At 36.5% G+C, this 19,923-nt stretch overlaps 1 protein-coding gene across 2 annotated transcripts in view; it reads right to left on the reverse strand.

Annotated features, from left to right (window-relative positions):
• Positions 1-19,923, reverse strand: part of AKAP6 (A-kinase anchoring protein 6) — a 532,388-nt gene that overhangs the window by 401,095 nt on the left and 111,370 nt on the right. The gene's annotated exons all lie outside the window — the stretch shown is intronic.

Genomic DNA, 19,923 nt, shown 5'->3' on the forward strand with positions numbered 1-19,923 from the left:
CTAGAAGAGGTAATAGCTGCAACAGATGGAATGTCAGATAAAGAGTTCAGGATATACATGCTTCAGATGATCTGGAGTCTCAAGGAAGACATGAGACAGCAAAATCAGACAATGAAAGATCACTTTGACAAGGAACTACAGAAACAAATCCAGGAAGTAAAAGATCAATTTCACAGGGAGTTAGAAGTAATAAAAAACAAACAAATAGAAATCCTAGAAATGCAGGAAGCAATAAACCAACTTAAAACCTCAATTGACAATACTACCAGCAGAATAGATCACTTAGAAGATAGAACATCAGACAATGAAGACAAAGTATTTCAACTTGAGAAGAACATAGACAGTTCAGCAAGACTGCTAAGAAACCATGAGCAGAACATCCAAGAGATATGGGATAACATTAAAAGACCAAACTTAAGAGTCATTGGGATACAGGAGGGCACAGAGCTCCAAACCAGAGGAATGAACAATCTATTCAATGAAATAATACGAGAAAACTTCCCAGACTTGAAGAATGAAACAGAATCCCATATCCTAGAAGCCTACAGGACGCCAAAAGTGCAAAATCATAAGAGATCCACACCTAGACACATTATAATGAAGATGCCCAACATACAGAATAAGGAGAGAATTTTAAAAGCTACAAGAGAAAGAAAGCAGATTACATTTAGGGGCAAACCAATCAGGATAACAGCTGATCTCTCAACACAGACTCTGAAAGCTAGAAGATCCTGGAATAACATTTTTCAAACACTGAAAGAAAATGGGCTCCAACCAAGAATCGTGTATCCGGCGAAATTAAGCTTCAGGATGGAAGATGAAATTAAAACCTTTCACGATAAACAAAAGTTAAAAGAATTCGCAGCTAGAAAACCATCTCTTCAAAAAATCCTTGGCAAAACATTACAGGAAGAGGAAACTGAAAATAACATTGAAAACCATCAGTGGGAGGTAGGACAGTAAAGGGGGGAAAGTAACCAAAGAGGAAAACTAATCAGGTTTAGTAACATAAATAAACAAATATGACTGGAGGAACAAACCAAATCTCAATAATAACCCTAAATGTTAATGGCTTAAACTCACCAATTAAGAGACACAGGCTAGTCGAATGGATCACAAAACAAGATCCAACAATATGTTGCCTACAGGAGACGCATTTGATAGGAAAAGATATACATAGACTGAAGGTGAAAGGATGGGAAAAATCATTCCACTCATATGGACTGCGGAAACAAGCAGGAGTGTCCATACTCATATCAAACAAAATAGATTTCAAGCCAAAGTTAATCAAAAAGGATAAAGAGGGACACTGCACACTGCTCAAGGGAACCATACACCAACAAGACATAACAATCATAAATATATATGCCCCAAACAATGGTGCAGCTACGTTCATCAAGCAAACTCTTCTCAAGTACAAGAGTCTAATAGACCACCATACAATAATCATGGGAGACTTCAACACACCTCTCTCACCACTGGACAGATCTTCCAAACAAAAGTTAAATAAGGAAACTATAGAACTCAACAACACAATTAACAACCTAGACTTAATTGACATATATAGAATATACCACCCAACATCAAGTAGGTACACATTTTTCTCAGCAGCACATGGATCCTTCACAAAAATAGATCATATATTATGTCACAGGACAACTCTTAGACAATATAAAGGAGTAGAAATAATACCATGCATCCTATCTGATCATAATGGAATGAAACTGAAAATCAACGATAAAAGAAGGAAGGAAAAATCATGCATCACGTGGAGAATGAACAATAGGTTACTGAATGATCAATGGGTCATAGAAGACATCAAGGAGGAAATTAAAAAATTCTTAGAGATAAATGAAAACACTGACACAACATATCGGAATCTATGGGACACATTGAAAGCAGTTTTAAGAGGAAAATTCATTGCTTGGAGCGCATTCCTTAAAAAAAGAAAAAACCAACAAATAAACGATCTCATATATCATCTCAAAATCCTAGAAAAAGAAGAGCAAAATAACAGCAAAAGAAGTAGAAGGCAAGAAATAATTAAAATCAGAGCTGAAATTAATGAAATTGAAACAAAAGAAACAATTGAAAAAATTGACAAAACCAAAAGTTGGTTCTTTGAAAAAATAAATAAAATTGACAGACCCTTAGCCATGCTAACAAAGAGAAGAAGAGATTGAACCCAAATTACTAGCATACGGGATGAAAAAGGCAATATCACAACAGACACTTCAGAAATACAGAAGATAATCAGAAATTACTTTGAATCCTTATACTCCAATAAAATAGAAGATAGTGAAGGCATCGATAAATTTCTTAAGTCATATGATCTGCCCAGATTGAGTCAGGAAGATATAGACAACCTAAACAGACCAATAACAATAGAGGAAATAGAAGAAACCATCAAAAGACTACCAACTAAGAAAAGCCCAGGACCGGATGGGTATACAGCAGAATTTTACAAAACCTTTAAAGAGGAACTAACACCAATACTTTTCAAGTTATTTCAGGAAATAGAAAAAGAGGGAGAACTTCCAAATACATTCTACGAGGCCAACATCACCCTGATTCCTAAACCAGACAAAGACACTTCAAAGAAAGAAAACTACAGACCAATTTCTCTAATGAACCTAGATGCAAAAATCCTCAATAAAATTCTGGCGAATCGGATTCAAAAACATATCAAAAAAATTATACACCATGATCAAGTAGGATTCATCCCTGGGATGCAAGGCTGGTTCAATATACGGAAATCAATAAATGTTATTCACCACATCAATAGACTTAAAAATAAGAACCATATGATCATCTCGATAGATGCAGAAAAGGCATTCGACAAAGTACAGCATCCCTTTATGTTCAAAACTCTAGAAAAATTAGGGATAACAGGATCATACCTCAACATTGTTAAAGCAATCTATGATAAGCCACAGGCCAGCATCATTCTGAATGGAGAAAAATTGAAGGCATCCCCTCTAAGATCTGGTACAAGACAGGGATGCCCTCTCTCACCACTTCTGTTCAACATAGTCCTCGAAACACTGGCCAGAGCAATTAGACAGACGAAAGAAATTAAAGGCATAAAAATAGGAAAAGAAGAACTTAAACACTATTTGCAGACGATATGATTCTATACCTAACAGACCCAAAAGGGTCTACAAAGAAACTATTAGAGTTAATAAATGAATTCAGCAAAGTGGCAGGATATAAAATCAACACGCATAAATCAAATGCATTCCTGTATATCAGCGACAAATCCTCTGAAACGGAAATGAGGACAACTACTCCATTCACAATATCCCCCCAAAAAATAAAATACCTGGGAATCAACCTAACAAAAGAGGTGAAAGACCTATACAATGAAAACTACAGAACCCTAAAAAGAGACATAGAAGAAGACCTCAGAAGATGGAAAAATATACCCTGCTCATGGATAGGCAGAACTAACATCATCAAAATGGCGATATTACCAAAAGTTCTCTATAAGTTCAATGCTATCCCAATCAAAATCCCAACAGCATTTCTTGTAGAAATAGATAAAACAATCAGGAAATTCATATGGAATAATAAAAGACCCAGAATAGCAAAAACAATGCTAAGCAAGAAGTGTGAATCAGGCGGTATAGCGATACCAGACTTCAAACTATACTACAGAGCAATAGTAACAAAAACAGCATGGTACTGGTACCAAAACAGGCGAGTGGACCAATGGTACAGAATAGAAGACACAGTAACCAATCCGCAAAACTACAACTATCTTATATTTGATAAAGGGGCTAAAAGCATGCAATGGAGGAAGGATAGCATCTTCAACAAATGGTGCTGGGAAAACTGGAAATCCATTTGCATCAAAATGAAACTGAATCCCTTTGTCTCGCCATGCACAAAAGTTAACTCAAAATGGATCAAGGAGCTCGATATTAAATCAGAGACACGGCGTCTGATAGAAGAAAAAGTCGGCTATGATCTACATACTGTGGGGTCAGGCCCCAAATTCCTCAATAGGACACCCATAGCGCAAGAGTTAACAACCAGAATCAACAAATGGGACTTACTCAAACTAAAAAGTTTTCTCTCAACAAAAGAAACAATAAGAGAGATAAACAGGGAGCCTACATCCTGGGAACAAATCTTTACCCCACACACTTCAGATAGAGCCCTAATATCCAGAGTATACAAAGAACTCAAAAAATTAGATAATAAGATAACAAATAACCCAATCAACAAATGGGCCAAGGACCTGAACAAGACACTTCTCAGAGGAGGACATACAATCAATCAACAAGTACATGAAAAAATGCTCAACATCGCTAGCAGTCAGAGAAATGCAAATCAAAACCACCCTAAGATACCATCTCACTCCAGTAAGATTGGCAGCCATTAAGAAGTCCAACAACAACAAGTGCTGGCGAGGATGCGGGGAAATGGGTACACTTGTTCATTGTTGGTGGGACTGCAAAATGGTGCAGCCAATTTGGAAAGCAGTATGGAGATTTCTTGGAAAGCTGGGAATGGAACCACCATTTGACCCAGCTATTCCCCTTCTTGGTCTATTCCCTAAAGACCTAACAAGAGCATGCTACAGGGACACTGCTATATCGATGTTCATAGCAGCACAATTCACGATAGCAAGATTGTGGAACCAACCTAGAAGCCCTTCAATAGATGAATGGATTAAAAAATGTGGCATTTATACACAATGGAGTATTACTCTGCAATAAGAAATGACAAAATCATAGAATTTGGAGGGAAATGGATGGCATTAGAGCAGATTATGCTAAGTGAAGCTAGCCAATCCTTAAAAAACAAATGTCAAATGTCTGCTTTGATATAAGGGGAGTAACCAAGGACAGGGTAGAGACGAAGAGCTGGAGAAGAAGAATAACATTAAACAGGGATGATAGGCGGGAGGGAAAGTGAGAGTTAAGGGAAATTGCATGGCATTGGAAGGTGAGCCTCAGGGTTATACACAATTACATGTAAGAGGAAAGGAGGAGTAGGAGGAAAATTATAGAAGTGGAAGAAACGATTTATAGTAGAGGGGATGGAGAGAGAGAAGGGGAGGGGAGGGGAGGGGAGGGGTGAGGGGACAGTGGAGAATGGGATAGACAGCAGAATACATCAGTCACTAGAAAGGCAATTTGTAAATCAATGGAAATGTAACTGATGTGACACAGCAATCTGTATACGGGGTAAAAATGGGAGTTCATAACACACTCGAATCAATCTGTGAAATATGGTATATTAAGAACTATGTAATGTTTTGAACAACCAACAATAAAATAATTAAAAAAAAAAAAGAAAAAAAAAAAAAAGAAGAAACCGTTTCTTCCAAGCAAAAACATCATCATGTGCACAGTGTGAGAGGAAGTCTTGCCATAATGTAAATCAACCTTAAGCCCAAATACTTAATATTTCTAGGTCCTGCTTACTCCTTAAAACACAAACAAGGAACTAATGCATAATTTTGGCCAAATTAACAAATTGGCTTTGCTACTTAGCACATTACAGAACAGAGGTAGAGGAAATTATGTTAGACATCACTATGTATCCTTATCCTCTCACCCCCTTCATGTTTTTCTTTTGTATTCTCATAACCACTCTTCAGAGAATCAATTAATAAACATTTTAGAAAGAAAAAAAATTCCTCTGGATTGTTTCAATTTTTGTCTAATGTTAGTTCTCATGGTTTGATTGCACTGAGGAAATATAAATTAATTCAAGAGGTATATTCTATATTTGAGTCCACAATACCAGAATTGGACTTTGTAAAGAAAACACAAAAACAAGTTTAATAAATTGCTTAATTAAATGTCCCTGCCTACCCAGATGAATGAGGATCTAATTCATCACCTAGTCTTAAATCTTGCTGTCTGCCTATCTCCCTGACTCTTATAAAGAGTCAAGAAACTTTAGATGGCTTTAAGTTCTTAAATAGGAAAGTAGAATAGTTGTTGCCAAATATAAAGTTAAATTTGAATTTAGAAAAGAAAGAGAGAGTGGCTTTTGTAAAATGTTCCTAAGGAAATTTCCACAATAGCTGTCTGATACCTCTTCCTTTGCCTTCTCCCTGTCACAACCCCATGTCCTCCAGCACTCACCTAGAATAACAGTGAATTCACTACAGTAAGTCCTGATCAGTGTCACTTTCTAATCCTCCTGTAATAACAGGCCAGCCTGCAAGCAGATATCAGTAAGAAGGAGAACTTCAAGCACGTGCAAGGGTGCAAGAAAGCATGTTAACAGGGAAGCCTGAACAGATTTCTACAATTTCTTCTTGGTATTATTCTCTCTCTTTCTCTCTCTCTCCCTCCCCCACCCTTCGATATTTCCTTTGTGTACAGCTCCATCCCCAGGCAGATGGCTGATTACATTCTGCTAATCACTTAGAGACCATGCACCCTCTCCAGGTTCTCCCTCCAATCATCAGATAATTCCCTTTCCCAGAGCATGGAATCTTCTGTCAGCCATACCACACATCATAAATCATTTTCCTTCCTTGACTCCTCCTCCCACCCCTTTCCCTGATTATACAGATCATCTCTTGTGGCAAGGCTACCCAGATTGTCAAGGCTAGTCTTCACGCTCTCCATGTTTTCTTTCTTCCACTACTGAAATCAGTTCCAGTCACACAAAGATTCATTTGGCTACTTCAGGCAGTCAGCCACATGGATGCCCCTGGTCATCAACCATGTGGACATGAATGCAATGAACATTAATGAGTGTTTATCTCCCTCACATCTCACCTTTAAGCATTAGGCATCCGATTTTCTATTGTTCAAGAAAATGTCCTGAGAAGGACTGGATTTGTAAAGTACTAATATGTAATCTGTACCATTGTTACTTTTATCAATGCTATTAATTCAAAGAACATGAGATAATTACTTCAAATCAAATGTCTTTACTGAGAATGAACTAAACGCAAAGCATTATAATGAATCCTATAATCCCCTCCCCCCTCCGTCTGTGCATGCACACACACACACACACATTCACCAATATCTACTGCCAGGCAGGCTGTAGTCAATATATGGGAGGCAAGATCAAAACCAAGTGAGACCCCAGTAGAATGGTATTAATTGTGGGTGGAGGAAAGATAAGTGGAAACATCTAGAGAAGGGAAAATTTGAAATAGGTTTGTAAAAATGGGTCTGATTTCAATAGGCAGAGATAGAAGGAAGATGATAAAGGAATTCTAGGAGAGGAAATGCATGAACAAAGAAACCTCAACATCATGAAGTTGGAGAAATTAGCAAATCCTTGTGTTGAGAACACTGGGAACTTGATGCTGCCCAGAAATAGATAAAGCTGGAAGGTAAGTCACAGCCACATTATAAGAGAATTTTGAATGCTATGATATGGAGTTTGGAATGAATCCAAGGGAAGTAGGAATTCTAAAATGACTGTTTAGAGAAAGAAATCAGATTACCGTTGTATTCTAGAATGAAACAGAATAGTAGACACGTGCAGTCTTATTTATCAAGAAAATAAAATGAGAAATCAGAATTGAGAGGATCAACATTCCCTTTTCTAGACAAAGACTTCATTAACATGAAATGTTGCCTTAAAAATCTTTCTATCCCAGAGAGTGAGAGATTGAGAGACACAGACTGAGAGAGACAGAAAGAGAAGTTACAAGTCTGACTTTTAGATCAGAGTGATAAAGGAGTTCTCTGCTATGTCCTACCTACTCCATTAAATATAAATAAAATTCTCCATTTTTAGTTCTCATTAACCCTACTCACAATCCTAGCTTCAGAATTTGAAGTGGAAAATTTTTAAGGATTATTTTATACAATGCTTTTTTTGGTCTAAAATGACTTTTTTACATTAATTTTAAAGTAATATATATTAATTCCAACATTGTAAAAATAGATAACAGTGAAGATAGAAGATCCCTATCTCCATATTCTTAACCCTAGTCAACAAGTGATAAGAGGCTATTTTGTTTTTCTTTTGTGTTCTCCATATGTGACATTGAAAGGAAATAAGTTCTAAAAGAAGAGCCATTTTAAAGATTCTGAAGCCTAAATTAATTAGTTATCTCTATTAATGCAACAATATTGCAGTATTTGCTAACACAGAATTATTGCCCAGGTATTAATAAGTATAATACAAAAAGTTGCTACAGAAAATAAATTGAGAGAGTGATGGCAACTTCTGGGTAGAGATAGCCAACTGAATACACACATGTAGTTTTGCTTCCTCCAACTGAATACACACATGTAGTTTTGCTTCCTCCAAAAATCCCTCTAATACTACTTAAAAGGATTTTCTAGTAAGCATAAACACTCAAGAATAGGAGGCAAATAATATTTTAGAAGCCAGAAATTAGATGAACAAGTGATAAATGACTTAGTTAACTTGCGAAAAGTAAATCCTAAGCCAGCAATTAGGGGACAAAGAACCAATCTGATTTTTACTTCAAAATCCCTAAATTATTTTGAAATTCATGGAACCAGATATATCTGGAAGGAGGAGGCATGAAAGAATTAACTTTCCTAAAAGGAAATATGGACTTTGTCCTACCTCCTGGGCGGTAACCTCTTTAGAAGTTAGAAATTTCTGACTGATAGGAATATCTTTGCTGTTTGTGGTGGGCTCTCTAGATCACACCTCAAAATTTATGCTAATGAGCTGACTCAGGAATGAGGGCAAGCCAGTCAGAAAGCCCAACCATGTGATTAAAGTTTGGGGTCTTTGGGAAACTGTGTAAACAATGATCCAATCAATTGTGCCTATGTAATTAAGCCCCCACCCCCAAAAAACTATGGGCACTGAAAGCTCAATTGACAACACTCCACATGTTATATCACATGTTAATGACAGAAAATAATGCATCCCTGAAAGTTGGAAGCTTAGTACCCAATCCCAGATTCTGGGAAATGGGCTTTGGGATAGAGGTTAAAGACATACAAAACACCACAAATTAGAGTGTACTGAATCTCTCAACAGCAACACTGGAAGTCTGAAGACAATTGTTTTGGCTAAGAAGGAAAAGAATTCTAGTCTATATCTCTATAGATGCTTCTCCAAAGAAGATATACAAAAGGCCAAGTACATGAAAAATGTTCAATCTTACTCTTCACCAGGGAAATGCAAATCAAAATCACAATGAGATATCCACTCACCCCAATTGTAGTAGCTGTCATCATAAAGACAAAAAATAACAAATGCTGATGAGGATCTGGAGAAAGGGAACACTCATACACCGCTGGTGGGAATGTAAATTAGTATAGTCATTATGGAAAATAGTAGGGAGATTTCTCTAGAAACTAAAAATACAACTATCACATGATCCAGAAATTCAACTACTGGATATATACTCAAAGACAATGAAATCACTATACCAAAAAGATACCTTCACTCCCATGTTCATTGCAGTACTCTTCACAATAGCTAAAATATGGAATCAACCTAGATGCCATTCAATGAATGAATTTATCAATAAAATGTGTATATGCCATACACAATGGAATATTATTCAATCATAAAAAGAATGAGATCCTATCATTTGCAGACATGTGAATAATATAGGAGGTCATTATGCCAAGTGAAATAAGCCAGACACAGAAAGACAAATACCACATGTTTCTACTCATTTGTGGAAACTAATATATCAATCTCATGGAAGAATGAAATGGAATAGTGTCACTAGAGATTGAGAAGGGCAGAAATAAAATATGGTAACCATTGGTTGAAATAATCTATGATATACTTCATAACTAGAAGAGTATGAAATTCCTAACTCATAAAATTGATTAGTGTTTGAAAGATGGAAATGCTTACTGCCTTGATCTGATTACTATACACTGTAAACATATTGAATTATCGTAACATATTCCATAAAAATGGACAAATATTAAGTCTCAAAGCTATAAATCACACTTAATATTCTTAATAATATAAACACTAGATGTTGCTATATCCCAAATCACTACATAATTTTTACAAAGATAGGCAGGAAATCAAGAAAGGCAAACCAAGCATCAAAAAAAGAAAAAATCTAGACTAGAACAGCAAGAATAATGTAAATTAATAAATAATCAATGTGACGGTAGAATAAATTTGAGGGGTTTCAAGACTTGAGCCCTGGGGCACTTAATCCATCTCCACCTTCCACTCCCACCACCATCACCCTTTTTTAAAATTTTGAGATAAGGTCTTACTATGTTGTTTAGGGCCTTGCTAAATTGCTGAGGCTATCCTTGAACTTGCTATCCTCCTGTTTTAGCCTCCTGCATTTTGGGGATTAAAACAAGTATATGCCATCCTACCTGGCTAGAATATTTTTAAAACACATACACACACACACACACACATATACACAAACACACACACACACACACATCAACTTCTGCCTACTTTTAAGAGACATCGGAGGCTACATTCTGTGAAAATGAAGGAGTAAACCAAAAAAAAGAAAATCACAGGAATTCTAGCCCCCAAGCATGATGACGAAGGGAAATTCCAGGATGGCAGCTATGCACCAGGGAAGCCAGGCTTCCTGTCCCTACTAGACCAGGTCAGAAGGCTCATGGTAAGACTGCTTCAAGCAGATAACACTGAGAGAAAACCTGATGTAAACAAATGTCCTAGAAGAAATTTATGCAACTGGTAGAAAATCAGGGGTCAAATTGGAGATGAATTCACAGAAAAACCAAATAAATAATAATAAACTCTAGCGACAAAAGTTTGTACAAAAATAGAAAAATTGGTTCTTCTCAGTAGGCTCTACAAATCATCTGTTTATAATTTTTCAACTAATACATAACAATCATAATATTATGATACAGTTATTGCTCTGTGCGGTTTAGCTATAAATTACACTTACATATTCTTAATAATTAAACACTAAACGTTGCTATATCCCAAATCACTACATAATTTTACAAGAATAGTGAGAGACAGGAATTTTTTGTGTGTACTCAAGCAAGTGCATATGTGCCCCTACAGGAGAATAACAAAGCCAGGCGTGGGACATATCTGTAATCCCAGCTGCTCAGGAGGCTGAGGAAGGAGGATTGCAAGTTCAAGGCCAGCGTTGGCTGTGGAAAGCCATCCGTGAACTGTGCATGAACTAAAACAATGTTGGTACCATAAGTCAGGAAACGCTGGTAATGGGAACTCCCAGCAGCAACACCTGGTTAATGTGGCTTCCTACCTAGCTCCATCACTAGCTCAGCACAGCATGGGAGATGGGGTGACCCATTGGAGCCATACAGCCTTTTGAAGATGGGTGTGGCTTGCCAAAATGTCAATCAACTTGTTTAGCGCAAGACCCCAGCCACACTGAGAAGCAAGCACCCAGGACTCCTCCCACTGAAACCTTATCCCTGCCTTTGATGTACTTCTCCTTAAATAATTGGGGCCCCTTTTCAGTGTTCAACTCCCATCAGGACTGGAAAACCCATCAGACACTCCCTTTCTATCCAATTTCTGGCTCTGTCTTTAATTCTCACTAATTATTTCAGACTTTTTATTTCTCAGGCAGTTCATACCTTCTGGGCAGGAACCTACCCTGGCAGTATTCTGGTCACCCTGCAATACTTGGCAACTTACCAAGACCCTGTCTCAAAGTAAAAAGGGCTGGGAATGTAACTCAGTAGTAAAAGCACCCCTGGGTTCAATTCCCAGTACCAGGAAAGAGAGGGAGAGGGAGAAAGAGAGAAAGAGAAATAGGGTAGGGTAACAAGCTAAATAAATTCCCATTTTTCATAGGGAAAATTCAAAAGATAAAACTATGGAAAAAATACAGCATGCTTGGGAAATAGTCCTGCCATCCTATTGTTTCAAGATGGAGGTACTCACCAAAAATGTCAGCCAAAAGATGACACCAGATTGCCTCTGGAGCTGGGGAGAAAAGGGGCTGGAAATGGAAAAGAAAAGGGCTATTGTTTGTCTCAAGGAACTGAAGCACTACTCACCTCTTAACTATTTGTCTGCAAGCATAAAACTCAAAAATATCTAGATTAAACACTGAAAGCTTTTTTATTATAGAACACAGTTTTAACATTCTTGAGTGTCACTGAGTTGTTTCTATATGGGACATGGAATATAGGAAACATTATTTCTCAAACTTGTTTGACTCTGAAAATAATAATTATATATATTTGCCTTTTGCTTTCTGATAGAGAATGTCACAAGACTGGGTGGGGTACAACTTAAGTGATGCTAAATTTAACATGCTAAGTTCAAATTTGTGCCTATGTACTCCTAAAACATTTTTCTTTTTCTTTTTCTTTTTGGTATCAGGGATTGATCGTGGGGGCTCTAAACCAATGTCTCCAGCCCTTTTTATTTTTTATTTAGAGACAGGATCTAAGTTGCTTAGGGCCTTGCTAAGTTGTGGAAGCTGGCTTTGAACTTGTGATCCTCCTGCCTCAACCTTCCAAGTCACTGGGATTTCAGGTATATAACACTATGCCTGATTAAAACATCATATTTTAAAATGCAAAATGCTTACTGTGATTCACTTCAATAATAAAGTTTTGTTTGTTTCACTCAAATAATCCCTTTAAGAAAGAAATGTTTTCTACAAACTAAACCTGATCCCACATGACTAAGTGAGCAAGTCAAAGGTAAGCTTATTTTAGTATTTGTCCAAGTAGATACATTGTGGAATAAATAACTTATTTTTTAAGACAACTGGATCAGGCTGCGATATCAAATAATAAATTAAGTCATACCTTTCAACTAATACTAATTTGTTTTTTACTATTCATGCTATAATGTGAGAACATATTTAATAACTATCTATATTGTCATTTTTTCATAAATAGGAGATGTTATTTTAGAGTTGATAAACTCTCATAAAAACCAGGATTTTTAAAAGCATTATTCCTATTCACTATTATTTCCTACTCAATCTAACTTCCCAAACTTGCAAAACAATTTTCTTTAAAAGATTCTAATTTCAAATTAAAAAAAAATACTAATGGGAGATGGCAAGAGCTGTTAATATCCAAAGGTCTATGATTCTTCCTCATAGTTTTCTTTATTAGAGAAAGAAAAATGAAAGTCTACTACCATATCTACCTTTCAAGAAAATATTTCACTAAGATAAAACCTATTCATTTTAAAAATTTTGAAATGGTTTTGCTTAAAATGCATCAACTTTATAAAAAATTCAAGTATTTCAGCTCAATTAGCCATCTAAATTGAAAGTGAGTATCTGATTAAATATGACTTGCTCTAAAATTAACTGGTGTTTTGAGAAACTAATCCCTAGAACAAATAAGTTATATATCATAGACCTTCAAAAAAATCAAATACATATTTTCTAGTAAAAAAGTAGATAATACAAGGTAATAAATATTTTTGCTTATATATTCTAGTAGACAACAAAAAATAAGAAGCATGGACTAGCTTAGCAAAAATTCACCTTCATTGAATTTTTGTTTCTAAAAAATAAATTATTTATTCTCTTGCTTAATAAAATAAACAGCAATAATAGGAACTACTAAGTAAGAGCTAATGACTTAAATGTCTCCAAAAAGAAGAAGGAGGAGGAGGAGGAGGAGGAGGAGAAGGAGGAGGAGGAGGAAGAGGAGGAGGAGGAGGAGGAGGAGGAGGAGGATCTTTCAATAATCCTAGAAAATTAGTTGTAGATTGAATTTTACCAGATGCTTTGCCAGCTCTTAAATTCATAGAAAGTAGAAAAAAGATTTTAGCTTTTAAATTTAGGAATCTCTCTAAATCACAGGGGTACAGAGGGCAAAATGCTGAATGCCAGAACAGCCTAACTCATACTGTCTCTCTCTGCTTTAAGAGGGGTATGGCCTTAACTAAAAGCAAAAATCCTTCAGTCATTTGATTTGATCACTTACCACTAACCAAAGTCTAGCTGCAATGAAGAAGAAAAGGAGCAGCAGTCTCCAAGAGAGGTTATGATTTCTGGGTTTTTCACTTCTTTCCTTCCCTAGGTAGACTTCACTTTCCAAGCACATGAGCATTTGGCTGCCATCCAAGAGTGATTCAGATGCCTGAAAGTTGACTGTGCCCTAAATTTTTTCTTTTAATTTTTCTTATCTTTCTCTTTGTTAACAACAGTTTCTCATAATTGATATGACACTTAGAAACAACTTGTCCTTCCAATGGGCTCTAGATATCATCTATTTATAATTTTTCAATTAATGTACCACAGTCATAGCTATCATATGACACAGCTACTTGTGATCTTAGTCATTTGCAGCCAAATACAAAAGAACCGCAAATTCTGCTTGTCATAGCTTCTATTCGATGTGCTCTTTGCCCTGATACTATAATTGTCAATAATTCTGTATGATTCAGACATGAATTTGAATACCCAAAGTCCTTTGATTGGATTTCCTAGAGAAGAAATGGCATTTCATGTGCCTGAAAATGAATAACCTAGAATATTTCATTAGTATTCAGCGGACTGCAATTTTTTTATTAGTTTTCGGCAGACACAACATCTTTGTTTGTATGTGGTGCTGAGGATCGAACCCAGGCCACATGCATGCCAGGTGAGCGCACTACCGCTTGAGCCACATCCCCAGCCCAGCTGACTGCATTTTTAAAAATAAAAGTGTTTGAGATGACCTTTAATTAAGTTGAAATCTATAAGGTAAGAGTTTTGTTTTTGAACATTATTTAAAACAGAAACAGCTGGAAGACTAGTTTTACTTTGCTTCAATGTGAAAAATGACATGAAATTTTTAAACAAAACTAATCCAGGCAAATTTATACAAAGGCCGAGGAATATATCAGCAGGCGGTTGAATGCACACTATAATTTAAGGGGGAAAATGGTGTTTAGTGAGCAGCTCACTTTATTTGGCACCTATCCCTCATGCTCTGGCAAACAAGCAAGTCATCAATTGTTCATCCCTCACCCTCCAGGAAGAACTGGCAGCTTCCATGTGTATCATTTCTCAATTGATCTGTAAAGGGAAATAGGTTAGAGAAAAACTGATCTTGATCCTATAGAGTAAGTCTGTACTGTTAAACCAAGCTTTTCAATTTTTTAAAAAAGTTACCTGCCCTATCACTTAACTGGTTTCTAACAACAAGGTTTATATTTAACCTTGTTAAAATATGACAAGATTTTTGTATATTTAAATGTAACAAGCTTTATTTTATAACAGGATCTCAGTGTTCAGACAAGTTTACAACAAAATTTAGAATATTTTTATGAAGGTAGAACACTTTAAGTTCAGACTATGAAGCAGTCACTTGAATTAAATAACACTGCTTTTCATTCACAAAATAATCAGAAAAATAGACAAATTTGACTTCATGAAAATGTTAAAATTTTGTGCATCAAAGAACAATATCAACAGTAAAAAGGCAACCCACAAAATGGGAGAAAATATGTGCATATCATATATCTTAAGAGAGTATATTTAGAATATGGCAAGAAACACACGAAAAGAGGCTCAACGTCATTCATCATTAGGGAAATACTAATCAAAACTAGAACACATCACCTCATGCCCGATTAACATTACCATCATATACAATAAATAAAAACAAGTGTTGACAAGGATGTGAAAGTGTTAGAAGTTTTGTGTACTCTTAGTAAAAATATAAAATAGAATAGCCCAATGGAAAATAGCAGCTCCTCAAAAAATTAAAAATAGAATCACCAGTCAAAAAAACAAAAAGAAAATCCCAGAGGGAAAAAATCCACTTCTGGATATATAATCAAAAGGACTGAAGATAGTGTTGCAAAGAGAAATCTATATATCCATGTTTAAGAGCAGCATTATTACAATAGTTAAAACATGGAAGCAACCCAAGTATCCATCAATTGATAAATGGATAAGCAAAATACAATGGAATATTGTTCAACTTTCAAATGGAAGGAAATTCTGACATGCTACACTTGAGTGAACTAATTGAAATAAGCCAATCACAAAGAGAAAATACTATGTGACTATACTTAGATGAGTCACTTAGAATAGTCAAAACCATCAAGATAGACCACAGAATACAGATTTTCAGATTCACAGCAGAAGGTGAAATTAGGAGTCATTGCTTAATGAGTATAGAGGTTCAGTTTTACAAGATGAAATGAGTTATAGAGACAAATCATGGTGATACTTATATAATATTATGAATGTCTTGAATACCACTGAACTACACATTTAAAAATGGTTAAGATGTTAAATTTTGTGTTATATGTATTTCACCACAATGAAAAGAATTGGGGAAAAAAAGGACTGATAAGTTAAAAGAAAGAAAGAAACAATGTTGTAAGCAATGAAAGTATTATGGGTAGATCAAAATATTTGTAGGTCTAAAATTTATCAGCTAAATTAACATAAGTCTCAAATTGATAGATGAATTGATTTTTAAAGACAAGTCAATATACAACCTAAAAATAAAAGTAATCAAAAGTCTTAAGTAACAAAAGTAATTCCCAAATACTTATGGGTATCTGCTCACTTAAAGCACTAGTAAAGGCGGATACACCCCCATACAAACCTTAGAAAAGGTGTTTGCATTGTCTACAATAACATTGTAGGATGAGATCATCAACAGTTTATAGAGGGTCTTCTATATTTATGCAGTTATTATATCTCCCAAAGAATTTGTAACCAGGAAGATTTAGCTCTTCTTATTTTTTAATTCTTTTCCAGTATCACCAGTGACATCTGTGTCCATGAACTACTTAAGAAGAAAAATATCCAAGATCTCATTCTCATTCAATCTATTACCTCTATTTAAAACTGAACCTATAGAAGTTGTGAGTGTTGTTCAGAGGTTGAGTGCTTGTCTAGCATGCACAAAGCCATGGGATCAATCCCCAGCACCAAAAACAAAAAAACAAACAAACAAACCTGAATCTGGGAAATTAAAGTGTGTGTGTGTGTGTGTGTGTGTGTGTGTGTGTGTGTGTGTCTGTGTGTGTGTGTGATTACTTGCACTTCAAACTAAACATGAATCCAAATTCAGTTATATGAATAAAGACATGTTTAACTCAGTGAGTACATTAGCCTGATATGCTACTCAAGGTCATTCATTCCCTAGGATAAAACTAATTAGAAATCTGAACTGCCCAGTTGGATCATTTTCCCTTTTTAACTTGTCTATAAAGTGGGAGGGCTTCAAATTTTTCTCAATGCTTTGTGTTATCTTAATAAACACTGTCTAGATAATAAGGATAATATATAATAACATATATTCAAGATGAAAATATCTACTCTGGGATATTCAACTCAGCCTTTTCCCATCAAAATGCAAAGAGAGCAATTCATTCATCTGCAAAATTTAATAATTTGAACTCTGAAAACCAGCAAAACAAAATGTTCTGACCAAGAAGAGATAGCAATTAGAATGTGAATATAGGTGTATTCAGAGTATCATTTCCCAAAATATGGTCCACGTAATATTGGTTCTGTTAGGTAAGAGTTTAGGGATGTCAGGATGGCAGAGGCAGGTTAAAAGAAAAATGCTGCTGGAGGACAAGAAAGGGGGATTAGTTGCCATGTATGTCCCTGTTCATCCTAAGTCTCATTACCATAACAATTCCTGCCACTTAACACCTATAACAACCCCTGCCACAGATTTGGTATTCTAAAATAACCAATAGGACAGTATTCTAATTAGATATTCTAAAGTAGCCAGGGGTGGGGGGAAATTGGACAATAGTTTAATCAGGTATCATAAGATAACCAATGGGAGCAAGTGGGGTAAGGTCTTCAGTCAGGTCCATGCAGAGAGGAGAACATTTCACATCTCATCAGATCAATAAGAATTCCCAGACATTGGGGCCTTGAGCCTCTCTCTCTCTCTTGCTTGGTCCACTCTGCTTTAATTTATGGAGTGCTACTTTCACCTTAACCTCCAAAAAATTTGTGTTTCACCTGTTACTGCTATGTATCTTGCTCAATTCTTTGGGACAACTGGACATCCCCAAAATAACAGTCCGGTATTGGCTAAAACAGAAACTAGTACCAAGAAATGAGGTCATTGATATGACTAACATGACCATGTGGTGCAAAAGGTTTTGTAGCTTTTTGGAATATGTGGGAGAGATTTTTAAAAGCTTAGAGATACATGCTGGAAAAACTTTAGAATGTTATAAGGAGATGCTGGTGGGAGCTCAAAGACCAGAATGCTGATAGAACTGGTAGATAGTAAAGACTTGGCTCATGAAGTTTCAAAGGAGAAGGAGGTTGCTATTAGAAATTGGACTAGAGGCTATTCATATTATCCTTACTATCATTAATATCCTTATTAACATTCATGTTATCCTTATTATCTAGACTGTGTTTATCAAGATAACATAAATTCAGGCCATTTTAGCTAAGAAGTTGTCTACATCTTGCCCACATCCTGAGACTTTCCATGAGGTTAAATCTAAAGGTGATGAACTTCTTACAAGAAATTTCTGGTATAGCATTTGGGCAATGGCATGGCTATTTTTGGTGGGTCTTAGCCAAGTGTACTGTGATAATCAGGAGCAAAAAGATTTGAAAAACTTGCAATTAGGCTAGAAAACTGTGAGTAAAACTGGGGCTAAGGACTTAAAGAAATTACAGCCACTAAAGAGATGTTGCTAAAGTACTTTACCCAGAAACAACAGGAAGGATGACTTGAGGGTATCTCAAAATTGGCAAGACCACACCCATCTCAGACTCACGGGTGTAAAAGTAAAATTTCCTTTGAGATGAGACCATGGGGCACTCTATTTGCACAGGGGAGTCTAGGAAGTTATTTAACCATGTTCAGCCACCCGGCTTCAGAAGCCAAGGTCCAAGGAGGGTTGGCTCCTGCTCAGTATGGCAGCAGACCTTGGCATCAACCACATGGAACTAGTTCTGCATGACTGTAGGAAGTTGGACTTAGTTGGTCATGAAGGCTTCCACTGAGATTTCAAAGGAAGGCCTGGGAAGCCAGACAAAGTGGAGCAGGGTTAGAGTCCCTACAGGCTGTCCCTGAAAGCACAGTGAATGGAGAGGTACAAAGGAAGCCTAAGCTGCAATGAAGACCCTGAGGTTAAGAGATGCCAGCACCATGGGACATCTGATAAAGAAAGCTGCAGGAATTGGGCAGACACAAGCTGAGAGACAGGCCATGTGGGCTACAACCAGCAAGGCCATGGGGTGGAGCTACACAAGCCCTTTGGAGAGAATATCAGGATGCTATGTGCCCCAGACGCTGGATGTAGAGCAATAGAACTTAATAGCCCAGCTGGGTTTCAGTCCCATCCCTTCATTCCATGCCCTATTTCTCCCCTGTGGAGAGGAAATGTTTGCTCTGTGCAAGTAATACTGTGTATATGTAACTTCCTTTTGATTTCTACAGGGGCTCACACTGAGTTTGCCTTGAGTCTCAGAGACTTTGGACTTAGACATTTGGGCAATGCTGAAACTGGTAAGACTATAGGGACTCTTAAAAATGGACTAAGTGCATTTTGCATTATGAGATGAGAATAAACTTTGGGAGGCCAGAGACAGAATGTTAGGGTTTGGATATGAGGTATCCCCCCAAAACTCCTGTGTGAGACAATGCAAAAAAGTTCAGAGGTGAAATGATTGGGAAATGAGAGCCTTAACCTAATCAGTTCATTAAACCATTCAAATGGATTAACTGGATGGTTACCATAGGTAGACAGCATATGGCTGGAAGAAGTAGATCACTGGGAGTATGCCTCTAGGGTATACATTTTGTCCCTGATGAGCAGAGTTCACTCTTTTTCTGCTTCCTGATTGTCAGGTCCTGAGCTGACTTCTTCTTCCATCACACCCTTCCACCATGATGTTCTGCCTCACCCTGGGTCCACAGCAATGGAATCAATCATCCATGGGCTGAGACCTCTGAAACCAGGAGCCAAACAAACCTTTCCTCTTTTAAAATTGATCTTGTCAAGGTCTTTTGGTCACTGCAGTAAAAAAGCTAATGAAATCAACTAATAAGAAAATGTTTAGAACTTGTTACATCTAGGAAA

This window comes from Spermophilus citellus (genome assembly GCF_964194105.1).
Source record: "Spermophilus citellus genome assembly, chromosome: 4".
NCBI lineage: Eukaryota > Metazoa > Chordata > Mammalia > Rodentia > Sciuridae > Spermophilus > Spermophilus citellus.